At 36.5% G+C, this 25,044-nt stretch overlaps 1 protein-coding gene across 1 annotated transcript in view; it reads left to right on the plus strand.

Annotated features, from left to right (window-relative positions):
• The window catches only part of LOC141445530 (uncharacterized), a 56,347-nt gene that overhangs the window by 5,758 nt on the left and 25,545 nt on the right, over window positions 1-25,044 (plus strand). The gene's annotated exons all lie outside the window — the stretch shown is intronic.

A 25,044-nucleotide genomic window follows, 5' to 3' on the forward strand; every position in this document is an offset into this window, starting at 1 on the left:
CTCGTTTGCGGACCGATTTTCTAAGAACCTCTTGACCGAGCTAAATTTAGAGGTACATTTGCTAAGTCTATAGTGCCTGTGTCTGACGGTATTGATTTATGAGACATCTGGTCGGGGGTCAAATCTTAGAGGGTTAAGTAAAAAAGACGACCTCATCAGAACTATCTTAATCTTGTGACTGTTTTGAAACAGAACATATGTACAAAAGGCTATTCTATCACTCTTAAGATTTTTTGATATCGTAACTTATTTTTGACGCCTTCCATTGTATCCATTACGAGTAAATACTGACAAGGTTGATGATCCCGATGTTAATTCTCTTAAATCCTTTATTTTGACGATCGTCATTGGTTCCAATAAATAATCAAAGAAATACAGCTCTATTTAATCGAAATGTAATCCGATTTTTAGGGTTCCGTAAATGGCAAAAACGAAACCCTTATAGTTTCGCCATGTCTGTCTGTCTGTCTAATATGTAAATTATGCCGACAAAATGGTACAATTAAAATTTCAAAAAATGAAGACCCGTAGATGTCAAGGGGGGGTGATTTTTTTTTCTCATCATCATCTTGTAGTATGGGGTGGATAGGTCTTTTAAAACCATTAGGGGGTTGCTAAAACGATTTTTCGATTCAGTGATTTGTTTGCAAAATATTCAACTTTAAAGTTCAAATTTTCACTACAATCGAGGATTCACATCGCTCTAAAATCTAAACCGGTGAGTGGAAAAATTTGAAAAACTCAGGATGATAAAGTATATCAAACTTACAAGGAAAACTATAACGGTTAAGTTTTCTTGAGAATTATTAGTAGCTTAAGAGTAAATAACACCCTGAGGTATAAAATATACCTAAACTTGGAATATTCGACGACCGGATGGCTAAGTAGCTAGAGCACCTGACTGCGAAGCTTGAGGTCCTGGGTTCGAATCCCGGCCGGGGCAGATATTTGTGTGAATAACACGAATGTTTGTTCTCGGGTCTTGGATGTTTAATATGTATTTAAGTATGTATTTATCTATATAAGTATGTTTATCCGTTGCCTAGTATCCATAGTACAAGCTTGGTGTCAAGTGTCCCATGATATTTATTTATTTATTCCGTACAAAATACGAAATCCTTAGAAAAATATTACTTAATTTTTTCGTAATGGCTACGGAACCCTATTTCGAGCATGTCCGACACGTTCTTGGCTGGTTTTTTAAATTTAGAAGTTTTAACAGCAAAAACTTCGCAAAACCAACTTTTTCATGAGCCGATGGATCAGGCCATTCGTTTACACTTCACTTAATTTAATTCCTACTTGCTCCAATTAACCTAGTTGCTGGTTTTCGCCTAATTGCACAGAATAATGATAAATGCACGAAACAAATTCATGAATGAATAAAAAGCCGGCCTAGCAAACTCAGATACGGTGAGCAATAAACAGTTAAATATACTGAATAAATTGTTGTTAAGTGGCGAGGTACGCTTTTTTTTGAATTAACCTAAAGTGCTAGTCGGTGCAGCCGCGAATGCTGCAAAATAACAAAAAGTGGCGCACGGGTTGTGAGTGTGACAGTGAGTTATGCGACGTCCGCCCTTTTCCTGCCTCGCGGCTATTGTAGCTACTCATTCCCTTGAATTGTTACCTAAATTAATTTTTGCCCGTTGCCTTTCCACTTCTCAATGTGTCCGGGGTTCTAACCCTTCTTATTTTTTTTCCCTTCGTTTTTTTGTGTGAAAACATTCGGCAGCTACGAAAAGTAATTCCGGCCGACTGCGAGAGAGCCAGTTAATTTTTAAAACAGAATTGAGATAAGAGGTCTGACTGCTAAAGGATGCCAGCTGCCTCGGTGTAGGCACTTTGGTAAATCATCGATTTTAGTTGGAAGATATTTCGTTTCAGATTAATCTACTTTATTATTGACGGGAACATGTTTTACTGAATTAGAAATTACCCTTACTCTTTTCAACAGAAGAACTGTTGATATAGTGATATGGCAGTTTACTTTTATAATTTATCGTGTTTAGTTTAGTAAGAGCCATTGTATTGTATCGCATTGTATTGTACAAACGTATTTCTACTTATCTGTAATCTGTATAAGCTTTACTTAATTTGATAACAGATCAATTGGCGTCATTGTCCCAGGTTTTCTATAATTGACATGCGGTCATTTTTGAAAGTGACGTTTAAAGTCTGCATATTGTGGTTTTGACAATAATTTAATGGAATTACCTACCGTTCATTTTATAATTCGGTTGCCCTAGGAGTGACTAGTAGTATCATCGTTTTATATAAAACGTTGCAGTTACGTGTTAAATCTTAGGACATGATTTAGGACTAAATTAGCTTTTATTCGTATCTTTTTAACTCAAATTTCTATCATAATTTGCTGATGTCATAATTGTATTTGTCCTATGTCAATGTAAATTATTATCTTTTTCATTACATGTACTGTTGCCATGATAATGTGGGCTATACAGCCAACTTATATTTTAGTCTCGTAGCTATTTCCGTATTTGTTTTGTGTGACTTTCCGCAATTTCACTCTTCTGTATCCCGGCGGAAGACCAATGCTGGTTTTCAACCAGCGATATGCTGAGCCGGGACCTTTTTATAACGGCAACACTTCCTATTGTTATTTTTCCTAACCTGAGTAATGTGTCACTGCTGTTATAAAAAAAGATATTTTCTTTCTTTCTTTCTAATTAGAATAAATATTATTGAACAATATTTTGTTTTCTATGCATGTGTTAAATGTGTTCGAAATGTGCGTCTTCTTAATTCTTACTTGCATCATTTAATTGGAATACAACCAAAACTTTTGCCAAGTCTTGAATCCGAGTTTAACTTAGTTATTTTCGTTAGAATTGCTGCTCATAGATGCAAATATACACACTTACCAGTGGCGTGGAATAATCATTTTCGTTAGGCAACCTAGAGAATCAGAAAAGCGTGACTTACATAATTATGTTGTTTGGAAGCAACACGTTACGGTTAGTGAATATAATCTTCACCAGACTTATCATCAAAGGTCTCGAATGAAAATCGAGTTGTTACAGCGCCACGCCACTGATACTTACTTAACCTAGACTTTGTAAGAGTGTTGTTTAGAGTGGCTATTCTAGAGGATCAAACCAGCACAAAACTTCTCCATGAACAACGTTGTAAAGTGGTCCGTTACGTGAAATTTCGGGTTTATCGGCTTCTAAGGGCAAAATGTGAACAAATACTACGTAATACGCCTAATAGTATGAACTTTAAGGGAAGGGTTGCGTGAGACAACCGTCCCGACCCGTGTCATGTTCGCTTCTCCTTTTACAGGTATTTGTTTACTCTCTGACCAATAAAAGCTTTAGTTCCGGTGTTTAAATAATTTTATAAAACTTTTAATTTATAAGTTACTACAATATAGGATGCAGTGTGAGAACTATGGCTCGAACTGTCTCATTCTGAGGGGAAGCTTGTGTGCAGCAGTGGGGCATATGCATGTAGCCCCGAGATGAGATGACAATACAATAAATCTTTATTGACCACATCGTAATAAAGATTAATGTTAAAAATTTCATTTTTAATATAATTCTAACTTTACTTGCTTTGTCATCATCATCATCATTATATATTATTGCATGGTCATCAGAACTAAGCGTGACTAATTGGGCATTTCTATCTACCGTTGTACCCTGAGTTTACTTATCTCTCCGACTTCAACAAAATTTGGAAGGTAGATTCAGGCCATCATTCCGAGCTGGAAAAACAGAGTCTCCAGATGTGTCCCCAAAATATTGTACGGATTTGCCCGTTTTGTTACGAAAATTATTAAGAAAAATGTGTAACAAAACGGGCGTTTTTCCAGCTCGGAATCATGGACTGAGTCTACCTTCCAAATTTTGTTGAAATCGGAGAGATAAACTGTAGGTTCAACGGTAGTTAGAAATGCCCAATTTCGTGTCAATTTCATAATAAGAAGTGGGTAAAAAATAAGTATAGTTACAAGTGAAACTAAAGCTCTGTCTAAAAACTCTTACGTGAAGAATCTTTAACCAACTGACGATATATATACTTTAAAATAATATTGTTTGCTTTATTAAAGATACAATGAAATACATACATACCTACTTATGTTAGTATTTTGCCAGATAAGCAAAGTCCTGTTTTAAGCTTGACTCAACACAAGCACGCAAAAATTAATTTCACAAGGCAACACGTTGCGTGATATCATACATAATTGCTAAAATACACCTGTATTTTTTTGGCGTAATAAAATGATCTCGTTCAACGAGGGCGAAGGTGCCTTTGCCTAAAGTTTAATACCGATCGAGCTCGTGTTTGGGTCAAAATTCATACGTATCTACGTTTAGGCTCCGTATCTTCTAAACTTATAGAAGAGTAACTCGACTCACAGACAATACACAGCTCAAAGCCTATTAGAGCTAGTCTTGAAATTTGGCAGACAATGCCTTGTAATGGATTAACAAACTAGTAGGTAAGTAAGATTACAGACAATTATTTCAACTAGATCTCACACCATCCTTCCTTTTATATCTATATAGAACCATGCAAATGAAAATGTCTGTCTCATAATGATGAGCGGCGTTCCTTCAGCTTGAGCATTCAGACTAACCGAATGCTAGCGACATTCACGACATATAACATTGGGTTGGTTTGAAACCGGCTAATTTCACCGGCTGCCGTAAGGCACTTAAATCTGTTATCCGTACAAGACACGTGTAGTTTCCTTTCAACCTTGTTCCAAGACCCGTGGATTTGGATACCTACATAATTAAATTATACTCGAAGCTCCACTCACTAGGTACAGATTGTGTGGAATGGAATAATTTGAAGCTAATTTGCATTAAAATCGTACTAACAAGGTTAATACTGGGTAGATTGAATTGTAATTATAGTACTAATCTAACCTTCTACAGATACTCACGTATTTACTTACATGTAACGTAAGACTGACTGACTAAAATCGCACAGCGTTAACCACTGGAGTTAGAAACTTAAAATTTATCAAGTAAAACATAACATAAAGGTGCATTAAGAAGGTATTTTTCGAATTTCACGCAATTTAAAATTAGCCTATTTTTATTACTGCACGGGGGCCAACATTAAAATTCTAATATTATACGTATACTATCTCGAGTAATATCCGTAGTTTAACAGACTTCATTTATTCGGAATACCTATGTATTTTTGTCATATATTTTTTTTAAGTCAAATTTGACATTCAATTCAGGTATTTTACGGGTATTTCTCTTTAGACTTAATGAATTCGGTAGTAAATTTTGCTCTCTCATTTATAAAGAAGGCTTAATTGAATGCCAATTCAATGTACTTATGGTTGGAGGTTTATGTTTAATCAAAACTTTCAGGACGTCTTGTAGGCTTTTTTAAATCTCGATTTAAGGCTTAACTGACAGTTCTTGTACAGATCTGACAGGACTTAAGACCACTTAAACCTAGATTAAAAAGCCTGTAAGTGGACGTAAATGTTTATAAAGCGGTACGCGTATACGGCGGTACGGATTTTTTAAGCGAACTCTCTTTTAATCAGAATTAAAGTTTGACAAAGAAATAGGTAAGTCATTCATTACATTGCAATAAAACATTTAAGTTAACCTTTGTGAAAACCAGCCCCTTAATTTTTATTACAGAAAATCATAATCGTTCTAAAAAACCGGCCAAGAGCGTGTCGGACACGCCCAAAATAGGGTTCCGTAGCGATTACGAAAAAATTAAGTAATATTTTTCTAAGGATTTCATATTTTATACGGAATCTGCCAAGTTTAGGTATATTTTATACCTTAGGCTGCTATTTACTCATAAACTACTAATAATTCTTAAGCAAACTTGGATAAGTTATAGTTTTCCTTGAAGGTTTGATATACTTACTACCATCATACCATTTTTTTCTAATTACTCCACCCATCGGTTTAGATTTTAGAGGGGGGGGGGGACGCTCGATTTAAATGAAAATTTGCACTTTAAAGTTGAATATTTCTCAAACAAATCACTGAATCAAAAAATCGTTTTAGCAACCCCAATGGTTTTAAAAGATCTATTCCAACGATATTCCACACTATAGAGTTGGATGAGAAAAAAATATCACCCCCACTTTACGTCTATGGGAGGTACCCTAAAAAAAATTTTTTTTAATTTTTAATTGTACCATTTTGTCGGCATAGTTTATTTATATATCCGTGCAAAATTACAGCTTTCTAGCATTGATAGTCCCTGAGCAAAGCCACGGACGGACAGACAGACAGATATGGCGAAACTATAAGGGTTCCATTTTTGCCATTTTGGCTCCGGAACCCTAAAAAAAACAAAAGGGTGCGCCAAAAATCACAGAATTTTTTAAGTCCTATTATTGGTAACCCGAAAATGTTTGTCATACAATTTCACATCATAAATATCATCAGTCATAATTAAACTTTGTTATTAGTAATTAAACAGTAACTTCCAGTACTTAACGTCCAGTAGCAGGTTATAAACAGGAAAAGAGTTGTCGACGATCGAAGACGTAATTATTCTACAAAGATTATAAATGTGAATGTTTGTGAGTATGTGCGTGTGCGTGTGTGAAACCCTCAAATTTTAACTGCTGAGCCTAGAGACATGAAATGTGCATTATACAACGTATTTACCTACTTGTAATAGTACATTGTGTCTTAAGGGCGGTAAATAAGGAATTACGAACGAGAGTCTATTAGAAGCCCGAAGTCGAAGACTGAGGGCTTTAATGAGTCGATGTTCGTAATTCTAGTACCGCCCGTGCGACATACAATGTTTTTCATCACATTTGCAAGTAAAATTTTATATCTGTAAAAGAAAAAATATAATTCTTCTAAATATTGGCGATACCTTAGGCTGTGCTCTTGGCAACGTCGCCCTCTACCTCCCTCGGCATGCGCCGCAACGTGCGTGTGCATGTGGTCCGTGTAGTGCTGCAGCAAGAGGGTGCGCAGCGCCATCACTACGGGCCCTGACTCATTTACCGACCTTGGGCTTCATGACAAGAAAATGTGTACGCGCAATGACTCATTTACCGACCACGGGTTTCATGAAAAGCACATTAAGGTCGAGGGTTTTATTTGGGGGGTTGCAACTAAGGTAGCCTGCATGTTACGACACTGTTTACGAGCAAGTGTGATGAAAAGAATCATGTAGTTTTTAAGGATTCTCATGTGAATTTAGTAAAACCGGAATTTCAATTCAACGCCCGGATCCACGCCGGATCTAAACCCGGATTTTTAATCCCATGGAAAAAATGTAAACAAAGGTGTTGCCCTTATCAAAAACATTTGCAAAATTCAAGATATTTTATTCTTTCCACATTTGTCAGAAATTGACTTCCCATTATTTATTTCTTAATCAAGATAAAATATTTTATATTTACTGATGAAAAGCTTTACTTTGGCATTTACGCTTTGATATAATAATTTACAAAGAGATTTTGATATAATAATTTATTTATTGTCCTGGTACTACACCCGAGTTTTTAAGCTGTGGGCCGCTTGACGTGAGACGTCACTCAATGCACTAACATTCGAGACTAAATTCGTAATCGTTTTCCAGTGACTCGTGTTCTGTTATTTTTTTTTACTGTCGACATTGTTGTTATATTAATTGTAACATTTTCCGTTGTTTTTCGTTCATTTTTGTATGAAAGGATGGACTCCGGTTCGAGTACTTCTCGGTCAAAAGAAGACTTATAAGTTGTCTCCCGTAAAAACGGCTCTTTCATCGAAAATAGAAAAAAACATGGCAACAACAGAACTTAAATAATATTTCTAGCGGACCCATGCCTTGAAATCCCCTGAAAAGTCACTTTGACAATGACGAAACTTTGTTTTCATTTTTTCCGTGGGATTAAAAATCCGGGTTTAATAGCATACGGGTGCGAAGCAACGGACAAAGTCAAGTATCTTATGTTTTTGAATACTTCTTTCATGAAGGTAGATATAAATCGTAACGAGTATCAACAAGATTACTCTTCAAGTAGTTATCTCTTGTTAAACGTCCGGAGTTCAGAATGAGATAAAAATCGCAATAGTAGCTGCTTGCGCCACTGACACAGATTCGTGACCCCTCATGTGTTCCACATGTTACACTGATAAAACATAGGGAGCTCATTTTTCTTATCGATCATAGTTAAAGTCAGACACGTAGTAATACGCAAGGACCAATGGGGAAGATATGGATGGGGTATGGATCTCAGACGTGGTGCTTCACAATAGGTCTTATAAATAGGCTATGAGTTGCTCAGCGAGCTATAGAGAGAGTTATGCTCGGGGTTTCTCCATGAGGTCGAATCAGGAATGAGGAGATATTTACGTCGAAGAATGAGAATCACCGAAATAGACGTAGGTAAGCAAATTAACCGGTAACTCTGTCATTTATCAACCGATTTAAAATTTTTTTTTCGTTTGTGTAGGAATACCTCCAATTAGGTCCCGTAAGCACCAAATCGGGATCCGATGATTGTATCCTAAGGAAATCGAGAGAACTCTTCAAATATTGTAGGGACACCTGTATAGTTATTTGAAATTATTTAGTAGTAACTCGTGTACTTGCTTCTGAAAATTATTATTTGGTGAAGCGGAACTGATGATGAAGACCACAGTTGACCACCGGAGCCACTTAATAACAAGTATTCCGGATTGAATTTCAATTACCTACTTTAACTCAGTTGCTAAGCAATTTTTGCTCGTCGTAATGCATATGGTGAAAACAATGTGTCCTCACTAATCCTCAATAATGAACCCTGCAAGTGCTAGTCGGACTCGCGCACGAAGGGTTCCGTCCCATTATCTATACAACATTATACATTAGCAAAAGAAACACGTTTGTTTTATGGAAGCCACTCATTAATGGGTATTTATTTTATTTTAATTTAATTATTTATTTTTAAAGTTAATATACGAATAAATATTCTATGATTATTTCAAGCGTCAACCTGTTGCCGTTATTAATATCGACTATCGAGCAAAAAACGGCAAAAAAATACGTTTGTTGTACGGGAGCCCCCCTTAAATATTGTTTTTAGTATTTTTTGTTATAGCGGCAACAGAAATACATAATCTGTGAAAATTTCAACTGTCTAGCTATCACGGTTCATGAGTGGTGACAGACGGACGGACGGACAGCGGAGTCTGTCTTAGTAATAGAGTCCCGTTTTTACCCTTTGGGTACGGAACCCTAAAAACGCGAAAGTTTTTGAGTATGAGTCTGTGTATGCTTGGTACTCCTTCCCGCTTAAACGGTTGGACGGAATTAAATGTTTTTTTTAAGGAGATAGATAGCTGGATGGATATATGGAAAAGCACATACTTAGCATACTAGTATACTTACATACATACTTACATACTTATTGCATACTTAGGCAGGCTTTTGCAGGTGGTAGGTGCAAGGTCCGCCCGGATTGCTACCACCATTTTGCTCGCTAATCCTGCCGTGAAGCAGCAGTGCTTACACTGTTGTGTTTCGGCGTGGAGAGTAAGATAGCCGGTGAAATTACTGGCACTTGAGGTATCCCATCTTAGTCCTCTAGGTTGGCAACGCATCTGCAATACCCCTGGTGTTGCAGATGTTTATGGGCGGTGGTGTGTTCTTACCATCAGGAGACCCACTTGCTCGTTTGCCATCCAGTCGAATAAAAAAAACTTAGGTCACTGTTTATCCCGATGTTCCTACGGGATCGAGATAAAATCACGAAGTATCAACTTCTGGATATAGAGTCATAAAACTTGGCAAGAATGTTTTTAGTGCAACGACAATGATGTAATTTGTAATTTTTCGGAATTGTTATGAGAATTTCAATTCAACTTGCTGGATCTAATATTATACACGTGTTTAGCCGCGGCCAAACACTAGTAAGTACTTAAATGTTAAAATGTAGGTATGATCACATTTTAAATCAAATGACAATTTCATAATAAAGTTTGAATAAAAAACGTAAATCCGAAATCACATTAACCGACAAAGAACGAAAGTCACCGACATTGCTCAAAGAATTAGTTCGCTGAAGTGGCGTTGGGCTGGCCACGTCTGTCGCAGAGCAGACGATTCCTCGAATGGAGACCATGGACGGGAAAAAGTAGTGTAGGGCGTCCTGATGCACGGTGGACGGACGACCTTAAAAGGGTCGCTGGCGGCGGATGGATGCGAGGGGCTGAAGACAGAGTGTTGTAGCGCGCCATGGAAGAGGCCTATGTCCAGCAGTGGTCTGCTGTAGGCTGATGATGACGATGAAAAAACGTAACAAAAGTGCGCACTGGGAGCGCCGATTGTATCCGCTTGTACGCAGAAGGTCACTGAAAATGTATTCTGCCTTAATCACAATATCAAGAGGCTTCAGTTCTCGATAGTTCTCGATTAACGATACTTAAATCGATTACACTTAACTGTGGAATTTAAATAAGCTTTAACTTAATGTTGTCCAGTATTTTACATCTACAATCCAGCCAACTATTAAATTAAAAGTAAGTAGGTATACTACCCATTTCTTACTTTTAAATTTTACAAAATATATAAGTAATATCAAAAGGAGTTGCATTTAAATACATATTACGTAAATAAATTATTTGGTATAACCGGCCTCTTAAGTTTGATTCAAGTACTTACACAGGATAGCAACAGCTTGTATAGTGTATACACATACATTATATTTATAAGCACAAGTCACAAGTCACAAGCACATGTTTATGGGCGGTGGTGATCTCTTACCATCAGGAGACCCACTTGCTCATTTTCCATCCAGTCGAAAAAAAAAAAAAAGTAGGTGCATAGCCAAGCGAATTAGCTCGTTGAAGTGGCAATAGGCAGGCCATATGACCAGACGACCAGATGGCCTAGTGATTAGAGAACCTGACTACGAAGCTTGAAGTCTCGGGTTCGATTCCCGTGTCGGGGCAGATATTTGTATGAAAAATATGAATGTTTGTTCTCGGGTCTTGGGTGTTTACTATGTATTTAAGTATGTATCTATTTATATAAATTATATTTATCCGCTGCTAAGTACCCATAACACAAGCTTTGCTAAGCTTACTTTGGGACTATATCAATTGTTGTGAATTGTCCCGAGATATTTATTTATTTATATAGCACGGAGAACAGATGACCGTTGGGGCCGGAAAGTTCTCGAGTGGAAACTGCGGATTGGCAGGCGCAGCGTAGGACGTCCACCAACGAGATGGACGGATGACCTGGTTAAACCCGCGGGTTCACGGTGGGTGCAGGCCGCTCCAACCGAAGCGACCGTAGGTCTATGGGGGAGGCCTATGTCCAACAGTGTACACCATACGGCTGATAAGTACATTTAGTTCCCGTGTACTTTTGACCTTTTCTTAACATCACAAATAGCAATTTATTATTAGTGGCACCGGTCGTCTCTATATTTAATAAACGCCTCGCTTTATTAAAAGCTACGTAATTACTCTATGCTTTGTACTCTTCTCCTATGAAACAACATGACGTTTTATAGCTTCACATTTTATAACGCCGCCGTGAGCTATTATTTATCCGATGTGTTCCAGCGGGAACAAACGGTTTGCTCACAAAACATTTATTTGGTGAGCTCGCGTTTTGTAGCTAGAGATCCGGCAGGCAGGTGTCATAAGCTGGGACAAAGAGTATCCATCTTTGAAACACATTTATAAAACCAAAAAACTAATTTGGCACAGCGACATGAGGATTTAAATAAAATTTGCTGATTAGCATTTGTCATGAATATTAAGTACATAATACATTTACCGTAGTGTAGCGATATTAGTTTGCAATGCTTTTTAACACGCTTATGTATTTATGAATGTAACGGAATCATTGATCTTTAGAAAACGACCCTATCAATCTCTTAAAGGGCCGACAACGCACCTGTGATACTTCTCGTGTTGCGGGTGTCCATGGGCGGCGGTGGTTGCTTCCTATCAGGTGACCCGCATGTTCGCTTACCCTATTTCTGAGGGTTGTAGGCCGCGATTAACTTTGACGAGCACCCGATGTTTGACAAATCTAGCGTCATGATCACAGGTAGATGGAAGAAATTGTGATTGAATGTTAATATTGTGTAGACTGAGCTCTGTCTACCTTCATCCTTGTGTGTCGACTGCGTGCACGTGCACGTCCAAATGTTACCAGCCGTTTTATATTAACAAAAATATTCCCGTGGGAATTACCAAAAAATATCTGGGACAAAAAGTAACCAAATTAAGTCCAAATCCATCCAGCCATTTGGCTCGAATTAGTAAAAATGAACTAAAATAATTTCCTTGCTCACCCGCGACCTTACGATAGCTAAGCTTATGCAAAATATGCGTGTTCATGCAGTTCCTCCACCTCCACACTGTAAGAACACACACAAATCACACAAACCCATCTATCACCACCACCACACTACACTAACTCGTTTCGAACTCAAACAGAGTTCATCTTCAGAGTGACACAACCGTACACCATGCTACCAGTTGTTAGACTAACGAACCACAACCACCGTTTTAACTTGTCACTGTAACTCCCCAAGTACCCACATACGTTTTATGAAACAAAACAAAACTACCCACAAATTATTAATACATTTTTTTAACCGTCCTTCAAAACTACCTTGATTTTTATTTATAACACACACACACACACACACACGTACTTACAAACTTTCGCATTTATGAGTAGGATCATGAGGATATTACGAACTAACAAACGTCCATAAATAACATGTCTAGTTACAGATTGTGATCGACTTATCTTCTCTAAGAGAATAGATTTGTTTGTTTGTTTATACTCTTTATTGTAAAAAAAGGAAAACAAAAAGGTTACATAAAAACAAACATTAAGTACAAAGGCGGACTTATCTTATTTGTCGTCTAAATACTCTATTAGTTAGTTAAATTTCGTGCCGATATATATCAAGAGGAGAAGATTATAACTTAGATACAGATTCTAGTACCTCGGTACATTGTGTGTGCTTGAACAACAGTTAACAAGATAAACTTCATTTAGGAAACCAAAACAGATTACTCGTGTTATACACACCGATAATCCTATACTTATTAGTTTAGGGTTTTAAATCCTAAGCAAATAACGGTTCGGACTATGCAAGTTTTCAGCCATTGATAAATAAATATTACTTTGTATAAATTAACTTATGAAATTTAATTCAAACTTGCCATTAGTTGTTCGATAGAAGAAAACTTCGTACCTGTAGAAAGTTGCACACATCTAAGAAGCAGTTTAATGGTCTCACTCAAGCCGCACGCGCACTAGGCCCGTACCCTTAGTGTAAGTTTTCGGTTACAAAATACGTCTCGATCGCGTTCGCGTTAAAATCTCAATTTGTATGGCGATGTCGTGTTTCCATACAAATTGAGATTTTAACGCGAACGCGATCGAGACGTATTTTGTAACCGAAAAATTACACTAAGGACGTCTTGTAGGCTTTTTTAAATATCGATTTAAGGCTTAAACTGACAGTTCGTGTATGGATCTGACAGGACTTAAGACCACTTAAACCTAGATTAAAAAGCCTGCAAGTGGACGTAAGGGTACCGCTATTTATATTATTTTAGTAGAAGCTTTTTACTAACTTTAATTTTTGTAAGACCGGCGGTAGATTTTTTTTTGATATTCATAAGTGCTTGTTATAGCCTAAATTGAATAAAGATATTTTGACTTTGACTTTGACTAAGGATAAAAATTAGAGTCATTTTGTAAATAGGCCGCATATGACTCTTCTATATTAGGTACGAGTATGTTACTTTTTAGGGCTGCGTAGTCAAAGTAGTTTAGTTCCGTCTGTCCGTCCGCCCATCCGTATGACTCAGGCATTTACTCAAAAACTATAAGACAGTTTCTTTGTTATGATCTAGTTAGGCTTATGATCTAGGTAGGCTTTTTTTTTAAGTTACTGTGATTCTTGTGATAATTACTAAGGTTTCAGGTTTGGTTTTATGATAACAATAGTGAACTTTTGTTAGTTCTTCAAAATAGTTCCATTTACTATCCGATTCCCATATATTTGCCCACCCTAATCATGGACGTATGTCTGATCCTTTCTCTCTAAATTTTATCTTTCGACATGTATATGGGCATGGTTCAAGTTAATGTTCACTCACTTCAGTGGTCGGAATCACTTGAAGTTTGGTAATACATGCAAAAATTAGAAGAAAGTTTTAATTCAACAAAAAGTACTGGCAGTAAACTGTACATTTTTATTACCTACATAACTTTATTAGGTACGTGCCATGATGTTACACTTGTTACATAGTATTTTCTTTTTTCCGAGATGTCAAATGTTCGCAGCTTTCACTTTGCACATTGCTGCACGCTCGGATATTTCCCAGACACGTTCAGCTGTGTCATCATTTTTGGCAACAGAATGTTTCGAATTCACAATTTTGAACTTAATATAATCGAAAGTTTATGTACCACAGCACTGAATTGTATATCAATATCACACTAGCTGTTACTCACAAATCTACCAGCAAAAATGTTTTTGTCTCGCGAAAACTATGCAATGTTCCGGGATAAAAGTATTCTATTTTTATTTTTTTATTTGACTGGATGGCAAACGAGCAAGTGGGTCTCCTGATGGTAAGTGATCACCACCACCCATAGACACCTGCAACACCAGGGCGATTGCAGATGCGTTGCCAATCTAGAGGCCTAAGATGGGATACCTCAAGTGCCAGTAATTTCACCGGCTGTCTTACTCTCCACAGCGAAACACAACAGTGAAAGCACTGCTGCTTCACGGCAGGATTAGCGAGCAAGATGGTGGTAGCATAGCAATCCGGGCGGACCTTGCACAAGGTCCTACCACCTGTAAAATCCGTTTATTCCGGTTGTAAATTTGAAAGTTTGTGTGATGGAGTAACAAACACCAAAACTTTCACATGTAAAATTTATGTAGAATTTCGGAGTAGTATTTTAAGAATATCATGTAGTAAGTAAATTACTTTCTGATCCGTTGGGTTTTCTTTAAATGAACTCCGGAAGTAAAGGTCGTGGTGACATTCACCAGTTTTATTTGCTGTTCCTAGAAAATTTACGAGACCCTTCTTTTTTTATGTCACATTCAACCACAATAAAAAGATTTTGGAACCCTTTCCAGTTAGGTGACAATAATAAAGTTGATAACGAAACGGAATTCTAGGGAAATCAATACAGCTCTCCGAGGAAGTCATAATAATATTTAAAAGTAGGTAAGACAAAGAAAAGTACAAAATGAATGAAGGAACAATTTTTATTTGTACTAAAGTGGTTGCTATGTCAAGTAATTTGCCTTAAAATTGTAGTTACAAAGAAAGTGGCACTACAATGTAATTTACTTATACTCTATGTAATTACCCATTTATGTCTAGAAATTTACTTTAATAAACTAGAATTAAAAAGGAATTTCTGAACAAGAACTTATAACTGAAATTTTACGTTACAAACTGGTTCAAATCGGTTTAAACTGGTTCCGAATGAACCTTAAAACGTTCCATTGTCCCCGAACGCCACGCGGGCTCAGAGCGGTCATCCGTGGATGATCTACGCGCATCTTTATATAGCCATTTAACTACGTAGGTGCATACGCGTAGAGAACGACACAATTTATGACCCACCATTTGTTTTTCCTCTTTTATAGACCTATCATGTCGTCATGCAGCCTTTTTACCTAACGGGATCTTGATGTCCTCATCCCGCGGCTTGGGTGAGGAAGCCCCATTTATTTTACCTGTTCAGAATTGCCTTCAAAATTGCTATAGGAGTTAGTCTTTTTATGATAGATCAGTGTCTCCAACTCTCTCTATCAAAATTACGGTGTTGCAGGTCTAAAATTACGGTAGATGGTAGACAAAGAAAATTGCCTATTCTCGCGTGCGGTTGGTGTACCGTGTTTGATGACCTGGAATAAACGACACCGATGCGCGATCTGATAATTAAAACGTGAAACCATCTTTGGTGAAACCCTTACGTCAATGACTTGAAGGTTTGAATTGTCAGATCGAGCAATTTTTGTCGTGCATTCCGGGTCAACAATTGCGGGTCATACTTTAACCGCACGTCCATTGCAGTGTTATAGAAATAGAAATATACTTATTTGCATTAAATGTTGTTACAATAAATGATGTTTACAATTAATTTACGATTCAAACATTTAAACTTAAAAAGTCATACTTACAAATATTATTATAATCGCACATGCCTATTTATATATTATTATAACATAAACTAAATTACAATTAATTCATAAATTATTAAAATATTGTTTAAGGGAATAAAAACATTTTTCAGTAAGCCAACGGAACAATTGAGTTTTGGCGTTAATTGGAGCTCTTTTATGGTATGATTGGTTTTTTGGAGTCTTTTTGTATTTTTTATTTCAACTCCAAATTTGTTACTTTTACGGGTATCCCGTGAAACCATATCGAAAATACAAACTGAAAAACCAGAAAAAGAGACCAGCACTGGGAATCGAACACAGGTCCTCAGCAATCCGTGCTGCGTGCAATAACCCCTACACCACTGCCTGCCTGCTGTGCGTGTCTAGATTCCTGTCCAGCAGTGGTGTAAGGGTTATAGCACGCAGCACGGATTGCTGAGGTCCTGGGTTCGATTCCCAGTGCTGGTCTCTTTTTCTGGTTTTTCTGTGCATCCATGTCTCAGTTTGTATTTTCGATATAGTTTCACGGGATACCCGTAAAAGTAACATATTTGGAATTAGAATAAAAAATACAAAAATACTTCAAAAAACCAATCATAATTTGATTGCTTAGTAGCTACATCTCTTGTCTGGGTGAGCGGTTAGTTCCGAAAGAATGTGACGTCTCCGACGAATCATAGATGTCGCTAGTGCTGCTGCTAAGTAGCAGAGTAGAAATAAGCAACCTGAGATATGTATGCATAGGAAAAAGTTCGTGTCTAGATTCCTGTCCAGCAGTGGTGTAGGGGTTATAGCACGCAGCACGGATTGCTGAGGACCTGGGTTCGAATCCCAGTGCTGGTCTCTTTTTCTGTGTGCATCCATGTCTCAGTTTGTCTTTTATAGTCTCCGGTAAATTGTTGTATAGTTGTATGCATTATTAAAATTTAAATATTTGACTAAATCAAGTGTTGCTATTGTAGAAATAAAGACACAGAAAAATTACGGTAGTATGTGGCACCGTAATGATATGTCTACGGTAGGTGGTAGACTATCTAGAAAAATTACGGTAGATCTACCGCAATACGGCGTGCTAGGTGACACTGTGATAGATTGTTGTTATAATACGTAATGAACTACAAGCTTTTTGACTTTCCACCAAACAACGGAGGAACAAGTTAAAAAAGTTGTGCTTATTTATAAGTTGAACTACCTAATTATATTCGTGGTAGTCGTAAAAATTAGAGGCATTATTGGATTGGGAATTTTGTCTGTACTTTTTATTGGCTATAGGTACCTGTGTTGTCATTCAAACTACATTTGCATACCAAATTTCAAGTCGATGCCATTAACCGTTGCAGAGTTCCGTCAAGTTCCGTCCTGTGGAGACTATCCTGGCCGGACTACCAGGATGTTACTGCCAAATTATTTTAAAAGACAGCGGTCCATAATAAGCTGATGAAAATATTCGATTTTTTCTCTAAAAACGAATTAAAATGTTTATTTTGTTTTTGGCAGTCAAGAAGGTATGAACCTACTTGCAGAACTTTTCAAACAAGCACTCAAAAACATTTTCCCGCAATGGCGCCAGCTTCTAAATGTTTATGTTGTGAAGTTATACTCGCAAAAGTTAAAACAAACCTTTAGCAGGGATTGCTAACATTCTGCAACGTTTTGTAAAAAAACTAATCGTGTTACAGTAAAACTGAGAAGACACATGAAATTAACAGATAACAAGAGAATAACACGTACCAAGGCAAACTTATCCCTTAAAGAGATATCTTCGTTTTCGCAACTCTGTTCTAAATAATAAATATGTATAGCGAGAATCCGGAATAAAACTTCGATTTGTGATTGTGATTTCCGGTGTCTAAAGTTAGCATAATTTTTTTTCGTCGATGTTAACCAACCGCAGCCACAGAATAAGTAATAGTACAACCGCAGCTACATTCTTGTTAATGTGGATGCGTGGTATTAATCCCTACAAGAAAATAAAATACTGTCTGTATTTACATATGTATGCAGAAATAATTTTATAACCCTTGTATTTATTGGCAGAAATACGAGTAGATTATCGAAATTTTTAGTAAAATATACTGTAACGTTAATAGACATACCATGATAACGCGACATACCTGCTGTAACGTATCATCTCTATAGATGGAAAAATGTATCGTTTAATGTAATTTAATGTGATGTTAACAAACTCTTACAAACGTAACGTCCAATTGTAATTAAAACAGCTCGCGTGGTAGTAAAGGTTAATGTTAGTGGCATCGATATCCTGATACTTAATTACAGGAGATAGAGTATCAAGGAAACGTTTATCGTGTTAAGTTGGGCCCAAGGGAGTGCTAGCTACAGGTTCCTATTAAATATTACAAGCGCTTTTGTGTACTAACACTACGGTTTTATTGAGGGTCATCAGTGGGGGCGACGTAGATAAACAGGTAGGTTTAACTGAAATTTCAAGTCTGTCAAGCTTATGAGTGCGTTCATTGAACCAGTCCTGATAATAAAGCTCTGCATTAAGCCAAGGAGAGTGGAATAGAGTTTAAATAAAAACAATAAGTCATCACCTACCAAACTTGATCAAATATTTGGAGTACCTACATCATTATATTTGGAACAGAGTTTTCAATAAGATAACATAGTGAATTCGTGTTGAACGTGTGTGAATAAACTTACTTAATAGACTAAACTATGTATTTTTTTTTGCGTAGCGTATTGTGTCCAACTGCAGTTAGTTCCATTGTGTTTTATATGAACAAAAACTTGAGTCTTTATTGTCTTTTCTGTTTCATTATTTCTATTTCAAGTTAATTCCACACTCCTAACCTAACTACGAAATAATATCGTAAGTAGTCTACATAACTACTACCTTTCAATAAATACATACATGTTTAATAAAACAAACATCCAGTGCATAATCGTCCCGCTGCACTAAAAAAAAAGATTTGCTAACAGTGACATTAAATTTTGTTGCTTATAACATTACTTGAGTGACTACAAAACTAAGGCCTACTAGTAGCTAAAACCAGTTTAGTAAAATAAGTTCACTTGTTATTAAGTAATCAGTTTTATTTGATTGTGATCAAACTAATGTTAAGCTCGCCTTAGTTCTCCTCTCTGTGTATTTTGTATTTTTATTTTTATGTGCAATAAAGAATTTACATACATACATAGATACTAATTTAGTAGTATTAACAAAACAGTTCAAGTTTAAGTAGTGGCACATAATTGTATCAGTCAACAGTTTTATTTATTTCCAGCAAAATAACTAAGTTATTTTCAGGATTTCATTTAGTTACCACAGACAAATTGTTTAATAATAAATAATCAATTAGATTGACTGATACGAAATAGTTTTGCTAAATTTGTTGAATTGAAATGTTTTTCAATTGAATTGTGAAGCCGTGGTGGCCTAGTGGTTTGACCTATCGCCTCTCAAGCAGAGGGTCATGGGTTCAAACCCCGGCTTGCACCTCTGAGTTTTTCAAAATTCATGTGCGGAATTACATTTGAAATTTACCACGAGCTTTGCGGTGAAGGAAAACATCGTGAAGAAACCTGCACAAACCTGCGAAGCAATTCAATGGTGCGTGTGAAGTTCCCAATCCGCACTGGGCCCTCGTGGGAACTATGGCCCAAGCCCTCTTGTTCTGAGAGGAGGCCTGTGCCCAGCAGTGGGACGTATATAGGCTGGGATGATGATGATGAAATGTTTTCTAATTTAATAATGCATCTGGTAACTTACCTGTTTAATTATTCGTAAATAACTTATTTGGTTTATAGTTATTAAACTATTTAATTCAAAATAGATAAACATTTATGTCACGGAATGTAAATACACAATGATTTATACAAACCAAAACGAAGGGGTGCACAGGGGTTCATGAAATGAAACTCCGTACAATTGACATCCTTTGTTTTGAAAAATAAATTTACTTAACTAAAACCACGGAAGAATACTAAAACAAACTTATTTTAACTATTCATAAAATGTTTTGTATAAAACTTTAAGATTTTTTAAATTAAAACTCGTTATGTTTTCGGTTTTGTTACTCATTGCTCTGTTATTTTGCATATAAAAAAAAGCTACACCAACATCGCAACTTAGTTATTATTTGATAAAATATATAAAACTAATTTAGATAACTGATTTAGTAAATGCTAGTAAACGTACATGGTTTTAATCGCAAGCGCATGAGTTTCTCTACTAGTAATAAAATACTTATATTAATAAATATTAGGTGAAAAAAAAAGTATCTATTAAATAAATTTCAAATAACAAAACTAGTTAGGTGATGTCTTCCAAAATCAGTTTTGCAATATTAGCATTATTTTGGTTCCTAATTAGTAAATTTTGGCAAAACGTCAAGTAGTCAAACTAGTTCAGCTATTCTTTTTTTTTCAGTGATGTTGACATTAAGAATACCCACGAGGCTTTAAAGCTTAAAATCAAATAACTTTTCAACTAATTTTGTGCATGTAGAATTGTTAAATATGCCCCTTGTCTCACGACAACACACGACACATAAATAAATTGCTTTTCGTACACGAAATTCAATTTGCAGATCGATCATAATATGGTACTTTACTAAAAAGGCGTAATGAGGTCTAAAGTTTTTTTGTTTCTAATTATTAATCTTGCAACCAGTCCCTAGACTATACGCAGATGGAATGAAGTAAGATTGGCTTACCGAGGAGGATCCCCATCGGAGGCCTCTTCTCTTTTCATATAAACGCTTCAGCTATCTGTGTTGGTTGCTAGAAAAGGTCTATAGGTGCCACTGACTAATATGCTGAAGAAAACATGTCGCATCTCTAATATAACACTGACGTAAATACAAATCTCCACTTTTTTGAGATAAATGGGAAACCCTTTTATTTTTGATCGATTTTTGACCGGTATATATCGTTAAATAATTTTTGGAAACAAATGCAATTATCATTGTTGTTTTAGGGGTGTAATGTATTAATTTGCTTTAAAAGACTGGTGTTTATTTACGTAATTGTAGCTATTTTTAATAGGCTCCTACAAATTTAAAGCGATGATTGCTCACGAGAACTGCTCCAGCGCGCAGTAAGTACGCGAACGTAATAGGCTCCAATCTAAACAGAACAAAAGCCTCTCCACTCACTCCGCTGTTGCGCTTCCTATACAAATATTATCTTTCCGTCAAATAAGTTTGCGGTATTTGCTCTGTCAAGTAGATTGAGTCGTTCAATACGTGCAAAATACAGACATTCAACTTTATGGCTTCATTTTTCCAGAATGTTCTTAATTAAAATATAAATGCGAACACAGCAAGGGTAATGACGTCTAATAAGCTTTCGGGTGACAATGGCTAAGCTGAACGCGCCCCGGTACAGAAGAAAAGGGAGTAGGAAAAATGAATTTATGAATGATATTCCGCGTTAGCGTAACATCACGGCATCCGACTGAATTAGCTCCATTATCCTTCCGCGCCTGTGTCGGTACATCGCGGTTATTAGTTGCTTATTCCGCCTAAACAAACCTTCTTTGTAATAACGTACATCTGATATTAAAATATGAATATCATGCACGTTTATTTCCACCACAAAAGAAAATACGTATTTTTTGTCCCAATACTCCACGGTAACAATGACACTTGACTTAATACAATCCTCTTACATAAAAATAAATTATTTACCTGCTTACAATACAATAGTGTTTATGTAAGGATTTGGTGAGGGATATACGGCCGGGTATTACGCCAGTACGACACCCCGTTTTCCGCTTCGCGTCCTCCTTTAAGAATGCAAGACAACTTGAAGTCTCACAAAACAACTTGATGCGCGCTCCGCGCCTCCGCCCGTCGCGGATAATAAATCAGATTTTACTCCAGCGTCTCTTTAACATCTTATCAAATAGCCGTCATTCTTACTCAAAACCGTTGGGTCACGGCGCAGACCTCTAACTAAAAAGCCAATGTTTCAGCTCTTATAAACTTCGATAATAATATGAAGTAGAAAATGGGCTGGCGGTATAGGAAGTCCGCCTTTCAGCAAGTGGACGTGCAAAGCTTTTATTTTGTGCTCAGTATTGTTACAAGAATACCGAGCTTGGAGTCGCGAGTGGCTCTGAATGTTAATCAAGCGATGAAGGGATAGGACGGTGTCCATCAGTATTCATGTCATAACGACGTCACCCTCGCAACTCTTTTAGCGCCGTGTCGCCCGTGCTCCGCCTTCACTTTGATCATAATGTTGTATACCTACTAGTTAACCAACTGTCCGACCGTTTTCTGTATTGTAAGCGAGAACTTGTTTCCAGCAATTCAAAATTTAATTAAAATTGTGTCTAGTTGGAGTAGGATTCGTGCGGCCAAGGTGTTGAACTTTAAACAGTTTTCGGAGGTATGCACCTTTTCACCACTATAAGCTTTGGGAAAATTAGTTAATTGCGGAAAAATAATTGAGTTTTTTGTTGAGACTGGGTATGTCTATGTATGAGCACTTATATAAATTATGAACTGAAATAAATATTGTCTATTTAAACCTTTCACCGAGCAGTGGGTGGATGTGACTTGATTTGATTGACTGATTGGTTCATCACAATAGTTAACAAGGAAAAGTAAATTGACCGCTTTGATTGCTTTATCGGTATTTTATTTAGACCTTTCAATGGGAAATTATTGGAAGTGTGTCGATCTGATTGACTAATTGGTTCACAATAGATAAAAAATAATTTGAAGACTTGATTGCAAAAACCACAGTGAACACAGATAAATGTAGGTAAGCATATTTAAACAACTGTTTAAGTTAAACCTATTAAATATCTACGTGCAGAAAAATTGAATCTTAAGTATACAATGTTGGAATTAATATCGAAAGGAAGGTAAGTAGGTTAGGTAATCATTTTAACTCATCATTAATTTTCAGGGCTCAGGCGAAATATCTGTTATCCTTAAATGTACAATTCTCAAACGGTCTGCATTTTCACAATGTTAGCACTTCTATTTTGTCCTCAGGAAGTCGTCTATTCATAATGTTTACATTCCTATTAGGTATATTAGCATTACCTTATGGTAATATAACCTATCTATGTTCTGCTTTTCCGTTATGTTCTTTTTTATTTAGGCTACCGTCTTATTATGATTGTTTTCCCTTAATGTCTGCTTTATTTTCAAAGGATTTTCGCTTTAAAATGATAAAGATATTTTAGGTAAATGTTGCATGTTCATGATTGCAGACATTTTGGGAATAAGACTTTTCTCGAATGCCAAAATTGTAAGATGGCGGATATTTTGAGTTTGCAGACATTTTAGGAATAAGCTCTTTCTAGAAAGGGAACATTATACGAAAACTGTCATTCTTGGAGACTTTTGAGAAACTGAAATTATGCAAAAGACCTGCTGACATTATGGAAAAGCAGACATTTCAGGCCTGAGCCATTTTCAGACGTTATATTAATATAACTGTATGTTTACCATATAACATAAAAAGGTAACATAGTGGTAGTATGCGTCTTAACTCTCCAGAAACCCAATTTATACCCAGAAAGCGATGTTTTTATTTTCAGCAAGTAAATAGAAAAGAAATTCAAAACGTAACGTAGCCTAATTTTGTTTGGCAAAATCTTCGTTTGGAGCAGCAAAATATTTTAAAGGAGTTTCAGGAATGAATAGCAATGGGCGCGGATGGAGGGGCAGAGACAGCGAAGATTTGTTGTTCAACAAGAATGCTCAAAACCAAACAACTGTGTATGCTTGTAATATATATGCACGGTACTTTCACGTATATGATTCACACTCCTCAAACAGTGAGACGTGCAAATGTGAAAACTTTACAGTCATAAATAAACAAGATTAATGTGGTTAGAATAGTTGCCACATCCACATGAAACTACCACAACGTACCTTACCTAGTTGATCGGAAGATTTATTATAATTTAACAATTTCCCCGAATACAATTGGGTTTGCAAAAGAGATTGTGCTTATTGAATTTTCTTTTACTTGATTGTCGTGGCTTTTGACTAAGGATGATCCTTTCTACATTGTACCTGCGGAATTCGCTTATGATGGCGTTTATATACCTCGAGGCCATTTCCTTATATGAGCTTATTTTTCTTGAATTGCTTTTCTCGTGTAATATGATTTTATTAGCTAGCGGTAACCGAAAACAAATTCAAATACATTATACACCCATGTAGTCATCATAAAAACGTGTTCAATAATTTATTCGGTTTCTATCAATATCGATCTACTCGTAGCAGTAACTAATGTGTCTAGCAGTGAACAGTTGTGAATTAGGTAGGTAAGTTATCTTCTCATTTAAATAATGATGTTTCGTTCCAACTTAAATCTCACCGTAAGATAAGAGAACTCCTCTTTGACTGAATTATTTCTTTGTCGCATGCCTACACCCAAAATTACACGCGAGAAAAATTAATTAATGATCAAGGAAATCCGTAACGCCTCCCGTCGACAGATTTGGTTTCATAAAGAAAATGTCGGCAGTGTTCGCGTGTGAAATAAGGGTGTGTGGGAGGAATTCGTTGACACATTTAATCTTATACTCAACCTGTCTCGTTTATCTTGAGATAAATGGGCGAAAATCCCGTGTATACATGTGACTGGAACAACCTTTCCTCAAAAATAGGCTTTTATGGAAATGGGAATACGTTGAGTTATTTGTTGTACATATTATTCCGGTGGCTGTGGTATGATTCATGTGTATTAACAATTAAATTACAAAATATTATACTGAGGAGAAACAAAGGCAAATGAAAAGGTGTCTTCTGATTCTGATTACTATCCTGATCGTTGAACACATTCGCTGCCGTAATCGCTACGCGGCTACGCTCGTAGCGCGTAGCAGCATTTTTCCGCTTTGCAGCGAAAACTGCCTACGAACAGAGAACGCGCCTTGCGTGTTCTTGGCACTGAAAGTATGAATAGGTACG

Source organism: Choristoneura fumiferana, chromosome 2 (assembly GCF_025370935.1).
Source record: "Choristoneura fumiferana chromosome 2, NRCan_CFum_1, whole genome shotgun sequence".
Classification (NCBI taxonomy): Eukaryota; Metazoa; Arthropoda; class Insecta; order Lepidoptera; family Tortricidae; genus Choristoneura; species Choristoneura fumiferana.